The sequence below is a fragment of the Marmota marmota genome, unplaced genomic scaffold (assembly GCF_001458135.2).
Source record: "Marmota marmota marmota unplaced genomic scaffold, marMar, whole genome shotgun sequence".
Classification (NCBI taxonomy): Eukaryota; Metazoa; Chordata; class Mammalia; order Rodentia; family Sciuridae; genus Marmota; species Marmota marmota.
The window spans coordinates 7,787,929-7,813,760 of NW_026000242.1; the positions used below are offsets into that span (position 1 = coordinate 7,787,929).

At 45.8% G+C, this 25,832-nt stretch overlaps 1 long non-coding RNA gene across 1 annotated transcript; it reads right to left on the minus strand.

The window, feature by feature from the left end:
- Positions 1-506: 506 nt before the first annotated feature.
- On the minus strand, positions 507-24,510 carry LOC125613904. Its single transcript, XR_007344480.1, has 3 exons — positions 24,264-24,510; positions 23,570-23,755; positions 507-2,641 (listed from the first exon to the last, which is right to left on the minus strand). It is a non-coding gene; the product is annotated as an uncharacterized LOC125613904 (long non-coding RNA).
- Positions 24,511-25,832: the final 1,322 nt, after the last annotated feature.

Genomic DNA, 25,832 nt, shown 5'->3' on the forward strand with positions numbered 1-25,832 from the left:
AACAGGAGCAATATGGAGGCCCCAGTGAGAGAGATGGGGACCCATCAGCCCTCTTTCTCTCCTTTCCCGATAGCCTTCCTGCCTGCACCCCCAGACTGCCTCCCTTCAGTTCCCTCCTGATTGCTGAATCTGTTCCAAGGCTCCGAGCACTGTCCCCAGATCCTTTGCTCCTCAGTTTGCCTGGCTCCCCTCCACCCTTATCACCCACAGCAGTGGGTATTCATTATTTAAACAACCCGGGCCTCTGAAGTCTTATTTATCCAACATCTTTCCACAGCATATGTCAAAATTTACAGTAAGTGCATTCATCCCATAATAAACATTTGGCTTTGCTGGTCCACCGGCGGCAGGGCTAATTAGGGAGAGCGATTCCCTTGTTATCTGAAGGGAGGTCAGATACAGCAATTAGCATCCTCGAATAGCTTTCATAATTGTGACTTGGAGGCTGGGCCCTTTGGTGCCAGGTGGGGAAGAGAAGTTGGCAGGGAGGAAAGGGGAGACTTCCCCAGCAAGTCCTGGGAATCCAGAGCTGTTCCATTCAAAGCAGGCAAGTTTATTTTATTTTATTTTTTTTCCGGACTCCCAAGTCTCTGCTTGCAGTCTGAGCCCCCTTGACTCCTGAGAATGATCTCCCACCCACATCTGTCTACCCAGGCCTCTCTGTGAGTGTTTAAGAGGGCACTTCCTCTTGGAAATCCTGCCATTGCTTCAGACTCAAAGCATCCAAAGCAAATGGATACATCTAGAAACCAGCACTTTAGGGATTGAAAGAAGCTTAAAGATCATCTGGCTACTCTCTCATCCCCTCCCTTGATGGTGTCTAGATCATCTCTTCCAAACTGTTGTTCAGCTTTGGTGGGCTACTCTGACTCCCTTCCCTGGGCATGGAAGAGCTGAGTGCTCTGGCTTGGGTTGGGTTCTCTGGAATCCAGACTGACCCTGAATATGGCTGGGATGGTTCTTGAAGCAGGCCGTGTGTGTCATCCCTGGACATGGCAAACTTGGTTGAAGGCAGAGAAGCCAAGGGGTAGGAGCAAGTGAACATGAGAAAAGCCAGGCCCAGATCTGAAGCAAAAGGTGGTAGGAACAGAAGCAAACAGGAGCAGTAGGGTCTGGAGGACGGCTGTTCAGGGGTTCCCAAGACTCTGAGGTTCCACGATTCACTAGAAGGACTTGCAGAACTCAGCAAAATGGCTATGCTCACATTTACGAAGTATTCCAAGGAAAGGGAACAGCTGGAAATCACCAGCAGGAAAGTTGCATAGGCTAAGTCCAGGAGAACTTCCTGCACAGTTCTGTGGCTGTCCCTCCCAAAGGAGTCATGGAGACAGCAACTAATTCTTGCAGAAACAATGTGCAGCACAAAGCATTGCCAACCAGATAAGCTCATGTGAAACTCAGTGTCTAGTTTTTATCGGGGCTTGGTCATATAGACACTAAGGTTACCTCCCCAGAGCTAGGCAGGACCAAACCTTGTCCGCCCTGAGAAATAAACCTAAAGAAGAAGCTGAGGAAGTATCAGAAAAGTAAGCCCCAAGGGGCATGGAGGTCTAGGCTTGCCTGGGGAGAAACCGCCCCCATTTCCTTAGGCATGGGTTGGAGAGACCAGCATCAAGTCCAGAAAAGATCTTGCAGGGACTTCTCCACCTGGGAATGGGTTGGTGTAAGAGGAAATCTAAGGGAGGAGGCCACTTAAACATGGCACTGGAGTGAGGGCCTGCAGCTTGTTGCTTCTGCCCCACTGGAGCAGAAGTGTGCTGTTTGAGAAGTGGTAAGTATACTGTGGTCCTGGAGTGTGGGGACTCTGGCTTTTAAAGCCTGTCTCTGTGGTTTATGAGCTTTGTCATTTGTGGCACGTTACGTAACATCTTTGCGAACTGGTTCTCTCACCTGCACCCTGAGGATGGTCACCATCATTCCTGGGTCATCAGGGTACAGTGAGATTGGGCAAGATGAACATGAGGTGATTGGTAGCTGTCTTTACCACCACCATTTTCATCTCCTGGTGGAGCAGAGATCATCTTTTGATGCTCTTTTTTCTCATATTGAGATAAAACCTGTTTCTTTTTCTTCTTCTTCTTTTTTTATTAGCTTACTCATCACCCTATTCTAGCTCTCCTTCCTGATCTTCCATTTCTGTCAGTTATATTACCATTTTTTTTCAGGACTATCAATTATTCATTGGTTCATTTATTCCTTTACTCATTCATTCAAAACATGCATGTTGATATTTGTCTTTGATATTGATGTTATGCTCAATGCCAGGGATAGAAGGAAACAGAAGACTCTTCTCACTTTCAAAGGACTTATAGTTAAGTGAGGTAGCAACCAATTACATTAGATAAATAGCTAACATGGTTGGGTTGGCAAATGTACTAAGTTCTTGGTGGCTTAAGAGAAGCAGTGATGTGTTTTGTCTATTCCTTCACCTCCCAATGCATCTTCACACTTGCCTTATTCTCCCCTGGAGGTCACTTCCACCTTCTCCCCTTCCTTTCTGTTCTTACTGCTGTGTGTTGAAGGATTGTGAACAGGTCAAATCCCAGGTTGGAGCTCACAATGACTGCCAGCGCTGTCCTCCAGGGCTGTGCTCAGGGCATTCCAAGGCTGTGTCTGGGTAGGTGAGACTTGATAACTCTGCCTGTCGGAAGAGAATTTGGAAATCTGTGGCTGTTTACAGCCTGACCTACCACCTGTGCACATCCAGGGCTCAGACAAGGTGTATGCCTTGGCCTCCTCACCAAGCCCCGCCCGTGCATGCTCTCGCTGTCACACTCCATGAGTCACATCTGGGGGGTGATTCTTCACTTGAAATAGTATAGTTACTAGACAGGAATTAGCCTTTGAGATCTCTGGTGTCCCCCTTGCCATCCCCAACCTGGGTTAATACATTAGTGTTAACTTGTTGACTGACAAGCCTTCTAGGTGATTTATGGAGGGTCAATGCATCGACAAAACCTTCCATGTGATGAAAGTCCTTGCCATGTTGCCCTGAAGTCCCTGAGGAGATGATATGAGGCTAATGAAGCACACCTGCTCTCTCGCCACCTCTCTGCTGCTTCACTCAGCCCCGTGTTACAGCAATACCCCTGCCTCTTCCCTCTGCAATGCCAAGCAAAATAGCCAAGTGGATCTGGGAGGGCTCCCAGCCTGGCTGGGACCAGAGGGATGGAAGTGGAATTAAGTTGTGGTGCTCCCACTGTTAAAGCTGCCTTCAAAGAGATGAGAGCTCAGAGAGTAGTCTCTTTGTGAAAAGGGAGGATTGGGGGATCTTGGCGGGGAACAGGGAGCTCCAGGGAGAAGTCAAATGCAGAGAATTTGAGAGCCATTATCATTCCACAGATCAGACCTCCTATGATCCAAGTACAGGAGAACTGGAAGGTTCTCTGGAACAGGGAAATGTATAGTTTGGGCAAGAGCCTATGGGAGCCAACCCTGGTGACAAAGACTGTGGCTATCCATTCCCTAGGAAACTTGGAAGGGCTGACGAAGACTGCAAGGCCCTAGCTATGAAGATCTGGAAATGGGGTGCTCAAAACTGTGAAAAAGTGAATCCACAATGTTTAGAAACTAGCATTGAGGAAATGTTCAGTAGGCAGGGTTCGATGAGAAAGAAGGAAAGCGCTACTGAAAATTGTCAAGGCCCTCATGCATCACACATTTCTTCAGGCACGTGATCTGAACAGCTGCTATGTACTAAGAATAGCATTAGGCACTGGAGACACAAAGAGAAATAAGTCACAGTCCTTGGTGTGGGGGCCACAGAAGCCAGTCAGGATTCTGAAGTGTAGGGGACAGGGCAAGGAGGGAGAGAAGACACAGACTTGGAGAGGTCAACTGGGGTAGGCAATGAAGTACATAGAACACGGTGCTGGAGAATTGGCTTTACCCAGAGGCAGACGGGGAGGCGCTGGGGAATTTTACTTATGGGAAAACGTGTTTCTTAAGGCTCTGGTGGCAGCATGGAGGAGGCTTATAAGGGAGAGAGCTGACGTCATGGAAGCAACAAGAGGACGAGAGGAATTCAAGGGACATTTGGAGGAAGAATTGATTTGAGGAGCACCCAGAAGGCTGTCCTGCACAAGGAACCGTTGTCACTGAAGGAAACCACTCAACCTTGGCAGGGTAGGGAAGCAAGAGAAACTAGCGAAGAAGAATTATGACCCACAATACCAAACGGAATGAGGAACCCATTCCCTCACCTCCTGTGAACATCCACTGGTAGTAAGAGGCCAGAGAGAAAAGCGCTGCCGGCAAGTGGCTCTGGGCTCGGGAGCACACACAACTTTATATATTACTAGTTGTGCAAGATTGACACATCTCTTAACTTCCCAGAGACTCAATTTCTTTATCTTCAAAATGGGCTCAAATTCTGTCTGCCTGATCCGATGGTTTTGAGGATGAAGCGAAGACTACAGGTGTAGCATTTAGTATATGTTTCAATGAAGCAAAGTCTTGACCACTGCCAGCTACTGTATTTGTAACTGGGGATTAGTGGGCAACAAGAATATGCAGGGTCCTTTTACTTGGAAGGCTGGAAGGACAGGGTGGGAGCTGGAAGCAGCCTGGTCAGCTGAGGGTTAGCCTGCCAGCAGTAATACAGTCATCTTAGAATCTAAGAGCTGAGCACCGCTGAATGTAGAAGCAATTCCTGGGCCTTTGCCTTTTGCTGAAGTTTGAATGTATCCCCTAACAGTTCCTGTGTTGGAAACTTAATCCCCACAGTCATACATTAAAGGCCACTGGAGGTGGGCCTTTGGGAAGCAATTAGAATAGATGAGGTCGTGAGGATGGGGCTCCATGGTGGCACTGATAGCTTTACAAGAAGAGGAGGAGAGGCCTGAGCTAGCCTCTTACTCCATCTCACCGTGTGATGCCCTCTACTACGGTAAGATACAGCAGGAGGGTCTATCAGATGCCAAGGAGGTGCTGGAGTCATACTCTTGGACTTTCAGCCTCCGGAAATGTAAGCAAAATAAACTTCTATTTATTATCAATTATCTAGTCTCAGGTATTTTAGCACCAGAAAATGGATGGAGATAACTTGTGTTGCAGATATTTCTCCTCCAACTTCTCTGAGAGATTTCTGTGTCTCCTGTATTTCCAGAAGAAATATCATAGAACAAGAGAGGAGAAATTTCAATAAACTCAGTTTGTTGCCCTGACTTCATCCTGAATGACAACATAAGGCACTGTATGAAGTGCCATGTTAGAAGTCCCATGTTAATCAGAACCCAAGCCTCAGTCATTCTCTCTCACATGGAGGCTATCCCCTTATTGAGAGGTAAAGGGCAATTCTCTTAAGAGATATCTAGACCTTCTGTGGGCACCTTCTAAAGAGGACTAGGAAGTGGGTCATAAGCTTACCAGGCTGCCTTTGGAATTTACTTTCTTTACGCACCTGTCAACTTCTCTAAGACATCCGTGGACAGGGGAAGAACCCCAAGCCTCAGGTTTACCCATCATCGCTTGGTACCTCACTTTCACCGTGTGATTTCCTTATGCCTCCACTATGAAGTGATCAGGATCCTACATTTTTTTTCTCCTTTTACTCTTTCTCCTCTTTCACTCCTCCATAATCTTCTGTTTACTGAGAGCTAACTATATGCTATATTCTCGTACCATATCTCATTTAATTCCTACACATCCCTGTGAGGAGGGAGAAAACCAAGATATGGAGAAATGAATAAATTATCCAGGGTCATCTAGCTAAAGATTGGCAGTGTCAAGATTCACACTTATGGGCTGGGGTTGTAGCTCAGTGGTAGAGTGCTTACTTTGCATGTGTGAGATACTGGGTTCAATCCTCAGAACCACTAAAAAAATAAATAAATAAAATAAAGATAAAAAAGATTTACACTTACTCTGTTAATTTAAAAGCATGTAATACAATCATCTCAAAATCTAAGAACTGAGCACACTTCTTCATCTGAAGGCCAGCAGTACTCAAAATATAGCTCATGGATGTCTGGGGTTCTCTAGATTCTTTATAGGGGTCTATGAGACCAAAAATATTTTCATGATGTTTTTTGTCTTTTTTAGTGTGTTGAATTTTGCACTGATGGTGCAAAGTGAATAGTAGGTAAAACGTCTTAGCCTAAAGCAAGTTAGTGATACTAAACTGTGCAATTAAATATGATATCCCTCACTGCATTTGCAGAGCGAAAATCCCACTTTTACTTGACAATGTGTTGATGAGGCAGTAAAAAAATATTAATTTCCTTAAATCTTGACATTTATATCCATGTCCATTTGATACTATGCAATAAACTGGGAAGTATGTAAAAAAATAATTTATACTAAATTGTGTCTTAAGGAAAAGCAGACGTGTGAACTAGGACTGAATTCTTCAAAAAGTGCCCTTTACTTGAAAGAATGGCTGATGGACAAATGATGACTGTCCAGGCTTGGGTATTTGAAAAACACTTTCTTGCAGATAAATGGAGTGAGACTGTGGTTTCAAGGAAAGCAATTGACAGCATTGGTCATCATAGATAAAACTCATGTTCTAAAGCATATTAGAGTTTAGGCAATTCTGTATTCAGACTATGTCAGTCATGGTCTAGTCAGGAGAGAGAAACTACCTACCAATTTGAGTAGGGAAGGCTTAATTTAAAGAATGAACTGTTTATGAGAATAGAGGAGAATAAAGAATACCCTAAGAGTAAGGAATAGTACCCAAAGAAGTAAGAGAGTTGAGAGGACTATCTCCTTTAGGCTGGGATTCACATTCACTGGAGCAGGTGTCTATGCAGCCCACTGAGTGTGGAGAAGTTACTCTGGGTCAGAGCCCATTCAAGTTGGTGGGTCAAGTCTGGTGGGCAGGAAACTCCTGTGTAGTGTCAATGGAACTTGCCGGACACTGTGGTGAGGGAAAGTTGAACATTCTGGACCACAGAGCTCCCCAAGAATCTCCTCTGGGTTCTGGGGGCTTCCCTAGGAGAGGTACTGTAGCAGTGGGCAGATCTGCGTTGGAGGTCTCTTTCTGAGATGCCAAGGGAAGCAGCTGACATGAGATGTCATGAGATGTCATTCAGTGTCCTCCATGCTGCTGGCTGTCATGCACCAGAGGAGCAAGCTGAGAAGATCACTAGGAATCTAGAAGAAAAGCCTTTTCCTTCTCCAGTATCCTCCCACTGTTGTCTACGGTTGAAACTTCCACCTGGTAAGGATGAGATGTACCAGGATCCAGCAGGAATGAAGTTGGACTCGAGGCTGAGCAGTGATCATTTGATATCTGACACAGTCCACCCCTTTGCCTACTCAGCTTCTGCACATTCTTGAACTTCTGTGCAACATTGAGACCATCCTCTTTTTACCTAGCAAGACACAACTGTCCTCTGAACAAGTGAAACTGTCACCCTCCACCAAACAAGGAGAGGCACAGTCTCAACACATATTATATCAGTTGCTGGGTATATCAACATCTCTTTAAATTTAGTTATGGTACCACTAATTCCTAAACACTAAATTATGACGTTAATCTCCAACAGCTTGTGTACAATCTGATAATGAGGACTCATCCCCAGCAACCTGCCATCTCCCCATAGCAGGCCTTCCAGGGAACTCCCCTGCGTGGTGTAGCGCTTCTCTGCGGGCAGCGCACCAGAAGGAAGCTTCCTGGTGAGTTCCGTAGATTCCCCAGCTGGCTTGCCAGTTTGCTCAACAACACCCCTGATGATGGCTTCCCTGCAAATTCCATCAGCATCCCTGCAGGGGTTCCCTGATTTCCAGTTCCCCATTTCCCAATCTCAGCCTGAGTGTGTTCTGGCTTTGGTCCAGGGCTACCTCTCTGCCATCCAGTGGGCAGCAACCACACCTTCTCCAGTGAAGTCTGAGTCCCAGGGGCACTTGCACTGTGAACTCTCTATTGTTTAAAGGTTTTTCTAGTGCAATCATAGGTGGTATTAACCAGTATGATTTTCCAATACTGTATCATGAAATAGATCAACATTTGCGAGATCTGCATAACTCAGGGAACCAGGATTTCTAAGTGATCAATTCATAATGTAAAATTCCATTCAAAGAGTGAGATAGATCAATGGATTTTAATGTGATGGCATATGAAAAGGTTTCGGATTCCAATCTGCAACTAACCTTTGAGAAACTACTATTTGTTGAGTCTTGATATAATTTCCATGAACATAAACAATGCTTGCAGATTGGAGAAGGTTTGAAAATACTCCTCCCTTTTCCAATTACATATTTGTAGGAGACTGTATTTTCTTCAGACACTTCAACAAAACGGCATATCACAACAGAATGTATCTAGAAGTAGCTATGGAATCCAGCTGTTTTCTATTAAGGAAGACATTAAAGAAATCTGTGAAAGTGGAAAACAAAGCCACTGTTCTAATTTTGTTTTGGAAAAAAAAATTTAAAACCCATATTTCACACATTAACATGTGATGTATATTTTATTGTTATATTCAAAACAATTAATAAATGTTTTAAAATGTCTCACCTCTAGTTTCTGGTATGGTAAATATGGAATGATGTAACCTACACAGCACAAGCTCTTTGGGGCCTTGATAATCTTAAGACCACAAATCATGGGAGCCGCTGTTCTAGACTTGAGTAACTTTCCTTCCCAATGTGAAGACCCTGAACTTGCAAGTGAAGAGCAGGGAAGGTCTTGGGTCATTCTAGTCATGAGGATAACTTTGTGGCAGGGATTTAAAAATTCACAGATATTTACATTCAGTTGCCTAGAGATGCTTGGGAGAGACTCAGCCCATTCTATTGCCCTGAACTTGCCTTCTGGCATTTTCCTTCTGCTAATGTTTGATTCCTGTGCGCAACCTGAGCACTGGAGAGGAGGATCTTGTTGTTTAGAGGAAGATTGTTCTGAGAGAGAGTTGCTGATGACCTTGTGAGGAGGAACTTCAGTTGTCTGGGGGAGCAGTTCTAAGGACACCTGATGTGAGCCTCAGAACGATCTTCTGCTCTGGTTAACATTTCTTCCCTTGTCCTCCTAGGCTTCCCATCTACCCAAGACAACCTGCTGCTGCTGATCTGTACTCCCTTTTGTCTAAAAACATACTGTTTTCACCTCTCCCCAGTTGAATGTAGTTATCTATGTATCTTTTTGGATTTCTTTATGCTAAACTTTAAGGGAGGATGCCAGAGATACCCTTGGCACAAGAGAAAGGAATAAAGACTTGGTCATTTGGTACTTTCAGACAGGTGCTCATTGACCTGAGATGCCAGTGTAAAAGTCTGAGTACAAAGTCTTTGCATTGAAAGTAATGTACAGTGGCAGATTGTCTCATCTTTGCTTGTTGTATCAAGTGCAGAAGCTGTTCTTGGAAGGGCTTTTTGTGTGAAACCTGTTGAAATGTGCCCCATCCAGCCATGTTGGAGATGACCACAGTCTTACTTATTGGACAAACATCATGGCATCATTGAAGTCTCCTATAATTCTGCATCTCAGGTCCCTTAAGGCCCAGAGCTCCCAACAAAGGATGCCTAAGAATCTGCAAGGAGGTGCCTCACCCAAACTTTAAGGAGAAATTCCCTACAGCCATATATAACTTCAATGGCAGTGAGTGACAGGTGGCAGTTTCCTTGAGAGCAGCCCCACATGGTACTTTCTGTCCCAGGTCCCGAGCTGCCTGTGAGCTCTGCCTCTGTGCCCCAGGGCAAGCTCACCCACTCAGCAGAGAGGAGAACAGAAAGGGGGGAAGCCTCCTCAGTCACCTTTGAGATAAAAAGAAAAAAAAAATAAGAGAGAAGGAGAAAGAGAGAGGAAAAAAGGAGAAAATCAAAGACTAATCCTAAAAATTCTCCTTTAATCTTAGAGCTTCCAGACCTGGTTTCTCTTTCATCTAGGACTTCGAAGTTATCTAGTTATTTTATGGGTAGAGAAACCACAAGGCGAAGAGAGGGTGGTGGGGGGAGATTAAATTAATGAGCAGGTAAGCAGGTTTATTATTTCGTCTGATCCTTCCTTCCTTCCCGCTAATTTCTCTGAGCCAATTTGGGAGGCAGAGCCTATCATGTTAACTCAGAGACAGACTATTGTATCCATGTTCTTTCTGAAGCCACCCATCTGAAGGATATTAAAGATCCAATTTACATAGACATTATGGCATTGCGACGGGGGTGTGTGTGCGTACATGCACAAACCAGAGAGGGAGATGGGGAGGTAGGGAGGAGAGGGAGAGGAGGAGAGGAGGAAGAGCAAGCTTGGTACCATCCAAGGGGCCTGTGTTATGTGCATGCTCAATATGCACTGAGCTCTCTTGAGGCTCTCAAGGAAGTTTGTGATCACTCAGCAAGTTAGTTCTAGAGGTCACTGGGCCATGACAGATGACAGGTTCCAGACAAAGGCGGATGCTTATTAGATTTGTGTTTCAGACCTCGGGCTCCTGCATTTCCTTATCATTACCACTGCATTCACAGTGGAGGGAACAGGCCCTTCTGAGTTCCAGGGCTGCCTAATCAGATGCTGGATTGTATTGCCTGGCCCACGTGGGAGGAGGCACGGATGATGGTGGGGACAGAGACTGGCTTCCCAGGTAATCTTCAGTACTGAGGTCTGGATGTGGTTCGAGTGCGCCTGCTAATGGTTCATATGTGGGAAGTTTGGTTCCAGGGTGGGGATGTTAAGAATGGTGGGACGTTCAAGAGGTGAGGCTCAGTGGGAAGTCGTTAGGTCACTGGGCTCAGAAAGGATCACCACAGTAGTTCTCTTGGGACTCACAGTTAACTCCCACAAGACAGGCTGTTAGAAAGAGCAAGAGTGGCCACTCCCGTTCTCTGGCTTCCTGTTTTACCACGTGCTTCTACCATAAGGCCATCTGCCATGATGTGACACAGCCAAAGGGGTCACCTGACATTGGCCTTTCAGTCTCCAAAACTGTTAACTAAATAAACCTCTTTTCTTCAGAAAGTATCAAGCCTCACATATTTTGTTTTAGCACTGGAAAATGGTAATGCACTCAGCTCCCAAATGAACCCGACCTAGTACGTGGAGATTTTGGTTCCACACAAGGGAACCATCTTGGCAGAGGCACGTAGTCATTTCAGGCGTTCACAAAGCATGGTTAAATATGCCTATCATGTCTATTATTCTTGTTTTTTATGAACATGAAATGGGTATTTATGCCTAAAATTACTCTGACCAAAATTTAGCGGAAATGAGACAATAATACACCCAGCTATACTAGTTTTTTGTGAAGATTTTTTCAGTGAAAGTCAGTTTCTCTTTACTGATATTTATCTCACCACAGAACTTTCTGAGGAATAACTGGCCTCCTGAGAAGACTTGTTTACCAGCCTGGCCAATGTCCAGCACCAGTGGTTCCACGGGAATGTGGCCACTGTGAAGGAATGTGGTGGCGCCCACCTCTGATTCTCCAGTTCATTCAATGATTCATTCATTCAGTTGCCTTTCACTGATGGCTTCGTGTTATGGTTCATAGTTTTGTCTTTGGTTTAGATCACCTGGGTAATTATTTAGGGGAAAAAAAAAACACTTATGAATTGGTTTGTCCTGAATAAATTCAGAGGCTCTGGGAATGACTCCAAGGGACTGGTATTTTTATAGAGCATTCTGGGCTGTTCTAATGAGAGCCAGGACTGAAGCCAGTGACCTAGTACATGCCAGGCACTGTGCTTGTCCCCAGAAGGTACAGAGATGGGTAAAATGCTCTCAGCTCACAGGAAATCATCTCCGCAGCTCTGACCACTCCCGGCAGACTTAGGGGATCACATTCCTGATTTTTCAAAGTCAAGGATGAGGTGGGACCCATACTCCCTGATGACCCTACTATAGGTCTTCCCTTCTACCCCTGGCTCGTGAGCTCAGCCTGCAGACCTTACCGCTTTAGAGCAAGAGGCACTGCCCAAGTCACAGGTGCCACTGGGAACACCATAGCCTCCCAGGGTGGCCTGTGTCTGGTCTGGTGGTCTGTGAGGTCGCTCTGCCTGTAGCACAGTTGATGAAGCTGGTTCGATGACTCTTGGTCTGTTCTCTCTCCAGGGTCTGAGCCAGTTCAGTCCTTCCAGAATCTTCCAGGAGACCATACACTCAAGAGCTGCCTTACTGCCTCGTCCTTCTGTCCTCCAGAACCTCCCAGAAGACTGACACTTATTTTCCTTCTTGAAGCCTGGACTCTTATTGGAACTGCAGCAAACTTTATGGTTTGTGAAATAATTAAGTTCCTTTAAAAAGTTGGGAAAGTGGCCATGTCCTTATCGGTGACTCTAGATCAGGTGATGAACTCCATCCTCTTCAGGCTGTTATGATTGGGTCAGTGACGCTTCCTGCAGGCGGGAGTCTGCCCCACACCATGGCTTTGTTCTGGAATCCTCCATGCCCTTGTTGGGTTTGCCTCCTGCATCATCCCAGCAGCCTGCACCCCGCCTTGTCTGTCCGGTACCCACTGTGAGTCAGGGAAGTGGTACCCGGCGGCTGAGGCCAGCATCTGGTGTTGGCTGGGAGAGGAGTCGGGCTTCCCCATCAATTGTTTCTTCCTTTACTCCCTCTTCAGAGCTGGCTGCTACAGTCAGATGAGATTGTGATATTTTATCATTCAAGTCTGTTAAGAATCTGTTTCTTTCTGCGATCAAAACTTTGTTCTCGTCTTCTCAGGGACTTAAAATACTGTCCTTGAACCAAGACAGGGCCTTTGCGCATTAAACACACTCGCAGCTTCAAAGCTGTGCGTGTGTTGCCGCCAAGGGTCCCCAGGGATCGTCAATAAGAGACGTGTGTTTGCTGTAGTACAAAGAGAAGCCTTGCTTCTTGATGGAGTTGATCTGAGGGGTGGGGGCGCTGGAGGGGTTTGCTGTCTGTCTCTAAAGGAGGGAGGACGAGGGGAGGAGAGGGCTAAACTCCGGGAGGAGTTGCTGGAATCCGCAGCTCCTTTCCCAGGGAGGATCATGGTCTCCTACTGGAGCAGGGGCGAGGGGCTGCCAAGACCCCCGAGACTTCACTGTGCCAGCTGTTTCCACCCTTTGAATAATCATAAAACACCACCATTTGTACAGCACTTTTCCATGCTGTTCCACATCCGGCTGTCTTGCCGGATGCTCACACTAGCCCTGTGCGTAGGTAATGCCATTTTCACAATGGTCCACTGAAGAAATAGAGGCTCAGAGAGAAGATACTGCATGTCTGAGATCGCCTGGCCAATGATAGACCTATGTTCCTTTCTCTATCAAAGGTGGCAATTAGATTTTAAGACCTGATTGGTTGCTGAAAAAATGAGGCTGTGGAGAGAAGTATTTTGAGATTGCATCTGGCCTCAGTGGGAGAGAAGTCTGCAGTTGATGGGTAATACAAACTGATATTTTATCCTTCCAAACTTGGATTTTTGGTGCCAGGATTGAGCCCAGGGATGCTAAACCACTGAGCCACACCTCCAGCCCTTTTTATATTTTATTTAGAGACAGGGTCTCATTAAGTTACTTAGGGCCTTGCTAAGTTGCTGGGGCTGGCTTTGAACTCATGATCTTCCTGCCTCAGCCTCCTGAGCCGCTGGGATTACAGGTGTGTACCACCACGTCTGGCCAAAACTTGGTCACTTTTGAAAGTGCAAAGCATGAAATTAATGGTTATGCCTCAATACTAAGTGTAAGCGTGGACTGTCTTGGGCAAACCAGGATATTTGGTCACCTGATTAAGTAGCCATCTATGGTCTGGGTATCTGGTGAGGTGATGGGTAGGAATCGCCAGTATGTGATGAACACCTCAGCTCTGAGTTATTTGTATGATTTTTGTGAGGACTTCTCTTCTTGTCCCACTCCAAATGGATGAGCACAACCTTTCATATCCTGAAAAACACTGAAGGGGGAGGTCACAGAGCTAAGGTCATGAATGTAAGGAATGACATACGATGTTGAATAGATCTGTGACTGCTGCATCATGTCACCGCCATCCTTATCCAGCCCCAGCAGGACGATAGCTCAACATCTCTCGAAAAACTCACTCCTGTGTTATTTGACACACAACTGCTCACGGCTGGCATTCACTGCCTGATCCACATCAACTTGCTTCCACTAGTCCAGGCGCCTCATGGCTCCTAACTGCTTCCACTTCTGCCCAATCTGTTTCATGATGGCTGGTTATTTCTGAAATTTGGATCTAACTATACAACTTCCTAAAATTTTTCCTAAAAAAATCTTTTGTGGTTTTCCACATCTAAAACCATAGACTACAGGCTGAGGTCTTTTCTGATCACTTTCCATTAGTTTCCCTACAGATTACACCCTGACTTTACTATCCTATTCACCTCTTTCTGAATACAGACATGACATAGTTTTCATGCCTCTATACCTTTGTAATGATGTTTTTTTCTATTGAAATGTCTTCTCTCATCTCCTTTTCTGTCTGTTTAAGGCCTACTTACCCCTTAAAACCCTACAACTCACAGGGTGTGGTGGTACAAGCCTGTAATCCCAGAAACTTGGGAGATGAGGCAGGTGGATTCCAAGTTCAAGGCTTGCCTCCGTAGCTTAGCAAGGTCCTCAGCAACTTAAAAAAACAAAACAAAACAAACACCCTTTTTAAAATTAAAAATAAAAAGGGCTGGGATTGTGTCTCAGGGGTTAAGCACCCTTTGGTTCAATCCTGGTACCAAAAACAAAACAAAACGAAAACCCCACAACTCCTAAGAACCCTTCCCACTCCTCCCCAGACAGAACTAGTTTCTGCATGCGCACTGCATGCCATTACTTGCAAACCTACCCTTCCTAATAGGTATGAGCTCCAAGAGGGAGGGGTCTCAGAGTGCTCATTCCCAACATGGCGCCCGGCATGCCAAGTGCCAAGTAATTTTTGAGAAATTAACCAATGAATAAGTAACCCCTGGACAGAGCTTCATTCTTTTAAAGTGTTCAGGCCCATCAGAGAAATGCACTCATGGCTTGGCTTCTAGAGACTTCTATGATTAAAAGACATGGAGAAGAATGAAATTGGCCATAAACTCCGAATAGATCTGCAGCTTTGCCTTTTGGCCTCAGGTGACTCATTTGAGGTAGAGGCTGGAGGGCAACATCAAGGAGCAGTGAGGCTGGAGAACTGCAGAGGGCTCTGTCATATTGATGGCCTACCTGACTTGCTACAAAGGCTCTGCTGAGAGTGGGGAGTGAGGTGGGAACATAAGCTTCTCTCTTTAGTGCCACGTACCCTGTTCTCTACCTTAACCCTTCTCTTCTGCCCAGAAATGGTGTGGCCTTCCTTGCTTGCTCTTAGTGGCACTTTCTGTCCATCTTCTTCTTCCATGACCCTGGCCTTGCCATCTAGGGATACCCTTGGAGCTGGCTGTTTCTGATTTTCCCTCATCCTACCGGTGGACAGGTGCTTAGGGACACACCTCCCTGTTCCTCCACAGTGGGGTTGGGGGAGAATGCGAATAGGACCTGGGCCTGCAATAGGAAGTTCAATGGCTACCAGCACTTGTGAACTCCCCCCAGCCTCATTCTGAAACCACTTAATCCCCAGACCCTGGCTGGGGCAGGGGCTCTCCTGCCCCTTTCCCCTGTCCTCACCACTGACCTCGTGCTGAAAAACTATGTGCCTTTCTCCATTTTGACCCAGCACATTTTGGCAGCCCAATTGGTGCCTTGCAGATAGTTTTTTGAGCCTGAGCAATCGTCCTAGCCAACCTTTGCTCTCCTAACTTCCCTTTCCTGCCCTCGTAGGAGGATGTTTGACAAGCTCTTTCCATTTCATCTTCAAGTAGCTGACGTGCTCAGAAGCTCTGCCGCTGTCTTCCAAATGAAAAGCAGGTTAATTAAGGCAGATTTTCCAGCTTGTTCTTAAAAGGGAAAACAAAAGAGAGAGAACAGGTATCCTAGTTAATTGTTCCTAATTGTTTCTTTCCCCAAAAAATCTTCAGTGCAAAATAGCCTAATTGAGTACTTCCTAATCTTGCACTGAAGGATGGACCAGGGCTGTTGCTGGCCTAGCAACCTAACTCCCTCTCATGCCTCCAGATCAGGCTCATCTTATCATGGACACATGCCCTCCCCTGGACTAGGTCAGGTGATTGTAGTGGATGCTGTGCTGTGCAGCCCAGAACCTTCTGAAGAACTGGAGAACTTCCTCTGCAAAAGGAGCTCTGAGAAAAAGTCCTCAGCTGTCAGCCCTCTTTAGGAGTTGCTCTTGTGATGAAGGTCATCTTCCCCAAGTTCATGTCCCTTTCAGGGGACAGCTTGCATGTGATGATTGGCCCATACAAAGGTGAGAGACCTGGACCCTCCAGGTTTAACTTGATACAACTCTGAAATGGCATGTTAGTTTGGCATTGGTAGAGGCCATCGACGGACTGAATCTCAACCTGCCTTCTTCCTCTGCCCAGTCCTGCCTACACTCCCGTGTGCTACTCTCCACCTAGGGGTCAGCTTGCTGGGGAACCCGACCTGTAACAGTGATCTTCCTTGGTGCATTGTCCTTTCTAGCTGTAATCATCAGTGTGCAGTGGTATGTCAGATGCCAAGAGAGGCATGACAGGAGGGGTTTAATGCATCAGGCCACTGTCTTCCATTTAGCAGAGGTATGCTGGTTGGATCTTTGCAAACTTCTCTATCTATTCTTTCTTTCTATCTATCTATCTATCTATCTATCTATCTATCTATCCATCCCTGTATCTGCAGTAGATGCTGCCAGTGCCCTGTCCAGATTCCCTTTCCTGGTGGATGCACCCATCTTCCAGCTGCTACAAGCAATTCATCTCAGCACCCTTTTCTGGAAAATTGCCCTTGGCCAAAGAGGAGCTGCTTCCCTGGGAGGCTATGCACCCACTTGCCTTCCTTGATGGTAGACCTCAGCCAATGACTGATGCATGAGGCTAAAAGGGTAGCTCTCTTGCCTCAAGATGGGACAAATACTGTGGAACCACCCATGAGATCAGGATGGAGCTAGTTTTCATCCAGAGCACATTCTTGCTTAGCTTTCTTCCAAACCCTGTTGTACTTCCTTCCCTCAGTCTCCTTCTTCTGAGTATAATATCCAATAAATAGCTTGGAAAGAAGTTGTCATCTCAGGTTCTGATTTTTGGGGAGCCTAACCTAAACATTTGGTATTGAGAGTGGTCCTAAAAAGCAAGCAAAACAAACAAACAAACAAACAAACAAACAACAACAACAACAAAACAAGAACTAAGTGAGGGAGTCTAGAGTTGGGTTGCAATGAAGACCCCCTTGGTGGCAGCAGGTGGAAGGAACATTGAGAGTCCCTGGAAGGCTACACCACTGTGACTGCTAAGACCTGTGCGTAGGTGAGCTGGGAAGGGGATCCAATAGCTGGTTCAATGCCTTGGACGTTTGGAGGGTGCATTAGTCTGGTAGGGCTGCCAGGATGAAATACACTGGCAGGGGTTTAAACAATGGAAGTTTCCTTCTCATAGTGCTAGAGACCAAAGTCCATGATCAAGGGGTCTGCAGGTTTGCTTTCTCTTGAGGCCTCTCCATGGCTTGCAGACTGCCATGTCTTACTATGTCATAACATGGCCTCTCCTCTGAGCAGGTGTGTCCTGCTGTCTCTTTCCCCTTATGAGAACACCAGTCCTCTTGAAAAAGGGCCCACCCTTGTTTTACCCTAAGTATCTCTTTAAAGCCCCCATCTCCATATACCATCACATTGGGGGTTAGGGCTTCAACAAGTGACATTCCTGGGGACACAAAATTAGTCCATAGCAGGAGGTTTGGGGAGGGAGAGAAGAATTGTGGGAATTGGGTGGTTTTTGCTAAGCACCAATGATTTGTTGAAGAGAGAAAATGACAGGCTCAAATCTATAATTAACAATTTAAAATAAAGTGCCAGCATTTAGAGAGATCCTCCATTCCGCAGCCAGAGCAGACAGGCTGCAAGCCAGGCGCAGGGCTTAATGGTCAGAGTGGCAGAACTTCAAAAGGAGGACTTCTCAGCCTAGGTGAGTCATGTATGCTGAAGGCAGGACCCTGAGAGGGAAGGTGTGGGACCCTCACACTTGGAATGGGACTATCTGCCCAGAGATGGTAAACATCAAACCCCCGAGCTTCCCAATGTGGGCCTGCCCAGATGACCTACTTCTCCTTGTTAGAGGACAGAGTCTCCTGTTTGCTAAAGATGATGCAAAGGCTCAGATGGGGCCTTGTGACAGGCCAATGCCCTCCCCAGATCTGCTCCCTCCTGGCCACCAGATCTTAAATTTGGGTGAAATCTCGGCTCAATCAGACTGGGGAATTTCTGGGCCTGCTCAGGGATTAGAGGATTACACCCAGAGCTGTAGGATCTGGCTATCATAGAGGAGAGCCAGAGCCGGGAGTGGATCCAGAAGGGCCTGAGGGAGGGAGGGAGCCGTAACATAAAGCTGGATAGGGAGATTGTCAACATAAGGCACTCACCCATGACACCAAATATACCACCCTGGCAAGGACCCCAAGTGAGGGTTCTAATACCCTGCTGAGATGACTCTTGAAAGCTTGGAGAAAGAAATGGCTCATGTGAAACAGAATAGAGTTGCCAGAATTGCCACAGTAAACTGGGTAGGAAAAGATCAAAAGGCTTAGAGAAGCAGGCACGTGACAGTGGGTCTGCTTTATGATACCAACAGGTCTACTAGCCAACTGTTCCTCAGGAAGCCCTGGGCAACACCCTGACTAACCAACTGCTCCTCAGGAAGCCCTGGACAACACCCTGACTAACCAACTGCTCCTCAGGAAGCCCTGGACAACACTCGAGGGTGATGGGTTAGTGAGAGGCACCAACATCAATAGTAGGACCAAAGGATGGTAACATCCCAGAATGTCAGAGGGCAGCTGGTAGCACCTAATGGCCAGAAGCAAGGTGGACATGGTACTATCATGGCCAGCAAGGCTGGGAGGGCAGCCAGGGAAGTCTGGCCTGAGGGATATCTGGAAATGATACATGGATCATGGCGTTCCTAGAGGCAAAATACCTGGGCAGCCAGCAGGGATACTCCTTTATAGAATAAGAAGGGATCCAGGATAGATGAGCCTAAGGCCACCTTCAGCCTTCCCAATAATAAGTCAGGGTCCCTTGCCTGAGTGTTGGACCACACCCAGAACTCATTAAAGATGAGGTCAAGTTCCCTGAAGAAGGAACCCGTAATACTATGGAAAGCATGCACAATGGTGATTCCCCCAGTGTGTCCCCAGAGGACTGAGAGTTTTTTACTTGTACAACCAGCACTGGAAAAAGCGAATACCCAGAGCCCTGTCAGGTCTGTTGGAAGCAAGAGCTGAGGGGACACTGATCTCTGGAGACACAAAACACAATTATGACATCCAGGGTCAGAGTTCAGAGGGGTCTAGTTAAGAGATGGAGTTTTGGCCTTGGTATGTCTCAAAATGGTCAACCTATTGGTCATTTTCCTGGTTCCTGAAATAGAGTTGGAATAGACATATTTAGCAGGACATATAAATTTCATATCTGAACTTCAACCTATAGAATAAGAACTAGTATAGGAAAGGCCAGCAGAATGTCCTCAAAGTTCCCCCTCTCCATTAGGATAGTAAATGTGATGTATCACCTTCCAGGAATGATGGAAAAGATCAGTGATGTCCTAACTGATTTAAAAGATACTTAGGTGGTAGTTCCAATCATTATATAGGACAGGTGCTTCCCGTCCTATATAATTCATTAGTCATGCCTCTGCCAAACTCAGGTAGATCACGTCAGATGACAATGACTACCGCAAAGTTGACCAAACAGCAGTCTCAGTTTTAGCAGCTATGCCCGTCATCATATATTTTACTAGAGCGGATTAACATGGGCTTGGGTCAATGGTATATTGCTATTGATCTGGTGAATGTATTTTTTAATCCATCAGCAAGAAAGATCAAACAAAGTTAGCATTAATATGGAATAGATAACAATATGCACGTGGTATCCTATCTCAGGTAGAATGTTAATTCTCTGTTTATAATGCAGCCCAAAGTGTCCTAGACTCTCCAGACATCTGAATGTTAACTGGACCAAAGAGAAGTGACCAATATTCCAGGCGCCATGGTAAGGTATATCCTTTCCAGAGGGATGGTGATAAACTCTAGAGGCTTAAGGTCTGCCACACCACTAAACTCTTATGGCAGCAATGACGTAGGGATGTCTCCTCCCAGGACAAGCTGTGCTCCTTGTGCCCCTGTTACTAAGAAAGCAGCATAGAGCTGCTAGGCTTCTTTGAGTTTGGGAGGCAGCATATTCCACACTTGGGAATTCTGCTACCCACTATTAATCAGGTGATGCTGGGCAGCTCCTAACTTTACACCAGGCGAGTCACTTGGACCAAAAGAAGGACTCTCGCTAGATGTTGAGGATGTTGAGGTAGAAGAAAACCAGTGATGGTTATGGCCCTGGGAACAAGCATCAGGCTGCAGTTCATCCTACTAACGCTCTGTGGTGGTATGATAGGGTTTGAGTTTGTCCCTTGAGGATATTCATGTGTTGGGAGCTTGATCCTCAGTGTATCACTGGTGAGGTGGTGGGACTTTTAAAAAGTGGGGATTAAGGCTTTTCCCATGGCACCCTGGTTAGGTTTCACAAGAGGCCAATTGTAAAAGCCTGAGCAGGCTTCACTGTTAGAGTCTGTAAACAAGTCAGGATGGCGCCTGGCATTTTGCCAGAGGGAGTGGTTTGTGAAGTAACGCCAGTGAGCCATTAAGTGTGGAGATTCCTTATTGGTTGACTGCTGTATCTAGTTTATGTTAATTAAGATAAGCTGTGTGTAATGTATATATACCCCTCCTGTCCTACAATAAACGGCTCCCACTCCTGCTGTATCAATGTACACAAGTTGTTCATCACCCCCCGGTTATTTTGCCCAGCCAGCCGGGCTGCGGCACTTCACCTGCCTCTCTCTGGCTTCCTGTTTTGAGATGTGATCTCTTCCTTTCACCTGTGTTCCCACTATTGTAATGCCATCACTAGATGTGATGTCCTCACTAGAGCTGAATCAACCTGGTGACATGCTCTTGAAACTCCAGAACTGTGAGGTAAATAAACCCCATTACTTTATAAAGTTAGTCTTCCTCAGGTGTTTCATTATATTAATGAAGAACACGATAGGAATTTGTCAATATCTTCAAGATTTTCTAGTTCATTGAAGTACAAATTTTCAAAATAGTTTCTAATGATCCTCTGGACTTCAGAAGTATTTGAGGGGATATCTCCTTTTTCATCTCTCACCTTGTTGATTTGGGTCTTTTCTCTCTTTCTTTTGATTAGTTTGGCTAAGGATCAATATCTCTAACAATCAGAAAAATGCAAGCCAAAACTTCATTAAAATTTTATCTCACTCTAGTCAGAATGGCAAGTATCAAGAATACAAGTAATAATAAATGCTAGAGAGGATGTGGGGAAAAGTACACTCATACTTTGTTGGTGGGACTACAAGTTAGTACAACTACTGAAAACAGTATGGAGATTTCTCAAAAAACTAGGAATGGGGGTTGGGGTTGTGGTTCAGTGGTAGAGCACTAGTGTAACATATGCAAGTCCCTGGATTTGATCCTCAGCACCACATAAAAATAAATAAATAAAATAAAGGTATTGTGTTAACTACAACTAAAAACAAAACAAAACAAAACAAAAAGCAAAACAACAACAACAAAAACTAGTAATGGAACCACCATATGACCTAGCCACATCAAAGTTTATAGCAGCACAATTGACAATAGGCAAATTATTTTGGAACCAGCTCAGATGCCTGTCAACTGATGAATGGATTAAGAAAATGTGGTATATACCCAATGAAGTTTAACTCAGTCATTAAGAAGAATGAAATTATGGCATTTCCTGGTAAATGGATGGAATTGGAGAAAATCATGCTAAATGACATAAACCAGACTCAGAAAGTCAAGGGTTGAATGAATGCTTTCTCTCATATGCAGAAACTATATCAAAATAAGGGAGGGGAGGGGATCTCAAGGAAATAAGAGAGAGATCAGTGGAATAGTGGAAGGGGATTAAGGGGAGGTAGGAAGGATGGGAAACGAGAGGAGTGGTGGAATGAAATTGAACAAACAATCCTATGTACCTGTATAAATATACCACAGTGAATTTCACCTTTATGTATATCCATAAAGCACTAATTTTAAAAACTACAAATAAGTAAAAGACCAGTAGAGGAAAGGAAATGGGAGATGGGAGGGAAAGGGGAAGTATTGGGGACTGATTGGAGAAAATTATATTCCATGTTTGAATAATTATGTAAAAATAAACTCCAATATTATGTATAACTGTAATGCACTAATAAATATACACTCTGTGTGTGTGTGTGTGTGTGTGTGCGTGCATACCTTTCTTTCGTATGTCTCCCAGGAAATTGTGACCTACGAGCATTCTGGAGATGCTGTGTCTGGATGGGATACACCTAGTGGGATAAACCAGGGCTGTGTGAAGTGTGTCCTGTAGCAGAGGCTCTTGGTGCCTGACCCAGATTCCCTTAACTCCCCGTGAGTTCTGGCCACCTGAACATGACTTGGGACAATACAGCCTTCAGACTCTAGGAGCTGACCTCAGCCAATCACTGGCATGGAGGGTGGGGGACCAAGGTCCCGGAGCAGGACCTGGCTTTGTGGTGAATTTGGTGCTTTCAGTTAGCACTTGCCCGTGAGTTGATCTAAAGCCACTTTCCAGTGAAGACCACATTTTTACTCAGCTCCCAGCTTTCCTGCCATCTCCTGCCATCTCCATTACTCCTTGGAGCGCTTCCTCAATAAATCATGGCAGCAAGAATCCCTGCTCAGAACCTGCTTCTAGATAATATAAACATTTATGTGTGTGTTTGTTATCTTTTTGAGCACAATATCTCTTTCTTCAATGCCAGCACCCAGTACCTACCTCACGAGCACAGATGTCACATTTGCATCCCCTGGGTCATGTTCATTGACTACGGAACTCACAGATATCCAAGCCCAATTTACCTTTCAGTTCTTCCTGTCTCAGTGAAGTAATTACTATCCACATGTCTTGAAGAATGGAGGATTTTGCACTAGTTCAAACTGAATTAGTAGGTGGAGTCAAATAGCATAATTGTACATCAACTTCCTGAGTTCAATCAGAGGCGGGGTAGGGGGGTGGGGGGTTATTTATCTATTGTTCTCTCTTCCACAGCTCAAAATCAAAGAGAAATGAAAGGAATTAATCTTTGGCTCTAAGACTTCTGAGAACCCAGGTTTTGGAGGTTTTTAAGGATTGTCAAGGAGCATTTTGACAATACCTATTTTTACCTTGTGTGTTTGCTTTTAAACAGACTCTCCTGCTTAAGATAAAATTCAACTGTAATAAACTATTAAATTATTCTCTAGCCTAGACTCTCCGTTTCAGATTAGGCTTCCCCACTTTGGTCTGAATTAGTGAAGTTTGACTAAATGTGGACAGCAGATGAATTGCAAATTATATGTAAATGTGTATAAATTAGCACCAGTTATTAGAATAATTTGCATCTACAGCTCTATAATTAGGTAGCAACCTGGGAGAGCAGGGCAGTGGGCAGGGGACCCAGGAAGCTGGGAAGGCGGCCCAGAAGTCCTGAGGTCCCCACCTCTATGTTAATGAGGCTCAGTGTTCCCTTCCCAAGGCCCCTTAGCACAAGACTGTGGGATCTGAAATCCATACCCTGTCTTTTGGACTTCTGGTTCTTGCTAAGACTGAGGAATCTTGTTGGTGCTGCTCAGGGGATTTCGCTTTTCCTGTTCGCTGTAGCAAAGTGAGAGGTCATGCCATTTGGAACGAAGAAGTCTCAGGTCTATTGCTTTCAGGGTGACTTTGGCCAAATCACTCACTGATCTTCAGTTTCCTCATCTAAAAAAAAAAAAAAAAAAGAGTGCAATTTGCAACAAACATTTGCTCCCATATTATTTTCTAATCTAAGAGCTCGGATGAGATTATATGTGCGAATGGTGTCTTCTGCGTGCATTCAGTTTTATTAAGATACCTGAGTTCATCTAGCTGACTTGTGGCAGATCCTGGATTTAAACTCAGTTGTCAGGCTGCACATCCCTCTCTATGGCCACCTCCTATTGCCTCAGCAGGAAGCAGGCACTGAGAACATTTATCCCAACACTGTCCACCCTCCCAACTCTGCTTGGCCTCCTGCCTCCTGGGTTTAAGGTCTCCAACAGGCTTCTTTGTGCCTTCATCACACTTACTGGTAGAACATGCTTTAGTAAGTGTCCAGATATTCGGGTCCAGTGTGTCCCATGGGCTTACATCACTTGTTTCTCCTTCCCTTTCCCTTTAGCCTGGAACCACAAGGGGAATGGCCCCAATCTGTCACCTCCTTGTCTGTGGCCATCCTTAGACAACTCACCCTTGAGGCAAATGGAGGTGGCTACAGGGCCACAGGCATCGGAAGGCATCAGAGGAAAACAACCACCTGCTTGGTGGATGACTCAGATGAATTTTCTTTATAATGGATTTGCCATGAAAACACACGTCTGCTCTGAACCCAGCCTGGCAGTCAATCGGTGGCTGAAGGAACTCACCAAGGAGCATAAGTCATCCCTGGGCGGACATCCGAGGGGCGAGCACCTGCATGGAAAGACGGAAAGGTGTGAGCTCAGACTCCCGTACCGGCTCCTGCCTGGGGAACTTGTAAGCCTTTTGGAGCCTCCTTGTATCCTTCACAGAGCAATTGTGAGGCTCAGTTGGGATTTTAAGTGTAAATAGAATTTTCTGTTATTTCTTCATATCAAGGACCTCCGGCTCAGACCAGTTGGGTCTTCCTCTCCTGCCAGCACAGCCAATCCAACTTTGTACCCGCTCACCCTAAAACACACACAGTGGACACCAGCCATGGAGGACTACTGGCCATCCCATCTTTTCCTTTTATACTGCCATCTCTTCCCCCAATGACTTTTCCTTCCCCATTTGCTAGGCCAATGTCTACTGATTAATTCATCCATTCAACAGATTGACGTTTATTGAGCATTTGCTGTATGCCAATCACTATGGTATGCCCTGGGACACAACGATGAGCTGAAAGAAGATGGTCCCTTTCCTCGCAGAGCTTACCTCTTCTCAGCTTGCATATTCCAGCCTCCCTAGACACCCCCTCTCTTAGATGGACATACTCCTTCCTCCGCACCCCGCCAGTGTCTAAAGCTCCTCCTTCTATCCTTACGCCTTTAACGTTGCTCAGAGTCTGCCCCTCATCTTTCCTTCCCCTCTCCCTCTCCCTCTTTGCCTCTCTTTTTTCTTCTTTCCCTCCCTTCTTCCTTCCTATTGGCAGCCATCTTCTGTGTCCTTCCTTGGAATTTATGAGGCCGATCCTTGAAATGAGAAGGTGACTACTTTCAAACAGATGAAAGAAAGCCCTTCTTTTCCCAGCAGATAATTAATTTGTGTCACTTGCTGGTCGTGGAATATAATTGAGGCCAAGGGCTTAAGAAGGCCCTGAGAAGGAATTAGACACGTAGTCACACCAGGGGGAACGTATCATTCACTCTGCTTCCCCGTCCCGGGAGGGCGAGGTTAGCGGGCCCTGCCCTGCGCTGGGGAGCAAAGAGCTTCTCGGCCCATTAAGAGGCCCTGGCCAGGCACAGATCGCCCTGCCCACATGGTGATGGAGGTCCGATGCCTGCAGCAGGGAGTGGATGGAGAAAAGGCCTTGGGTTCAAGTCTCAGGCCTGTCATTTGACGAGCTAAGTGATTCAGACAGATTCCTTTATTTCTTGGAGCTCCTTGGAGCCAGAACTCCTGTGTGTTTCTCCTTCAGAGGTGCTGAGAGGCCTGGGGACCCGCAGCAAGTGAAACAGCTCAGCAAGCTGTAGACAGTGAAGGACTGAGTGCTCCATGCCCCGGTGCCCATTTTTGGTCATAGTGAAAGGGGGAACACTGGAGAAGAACGGAGGTTGCCCTTAATGTCTGCAGCTGCTGA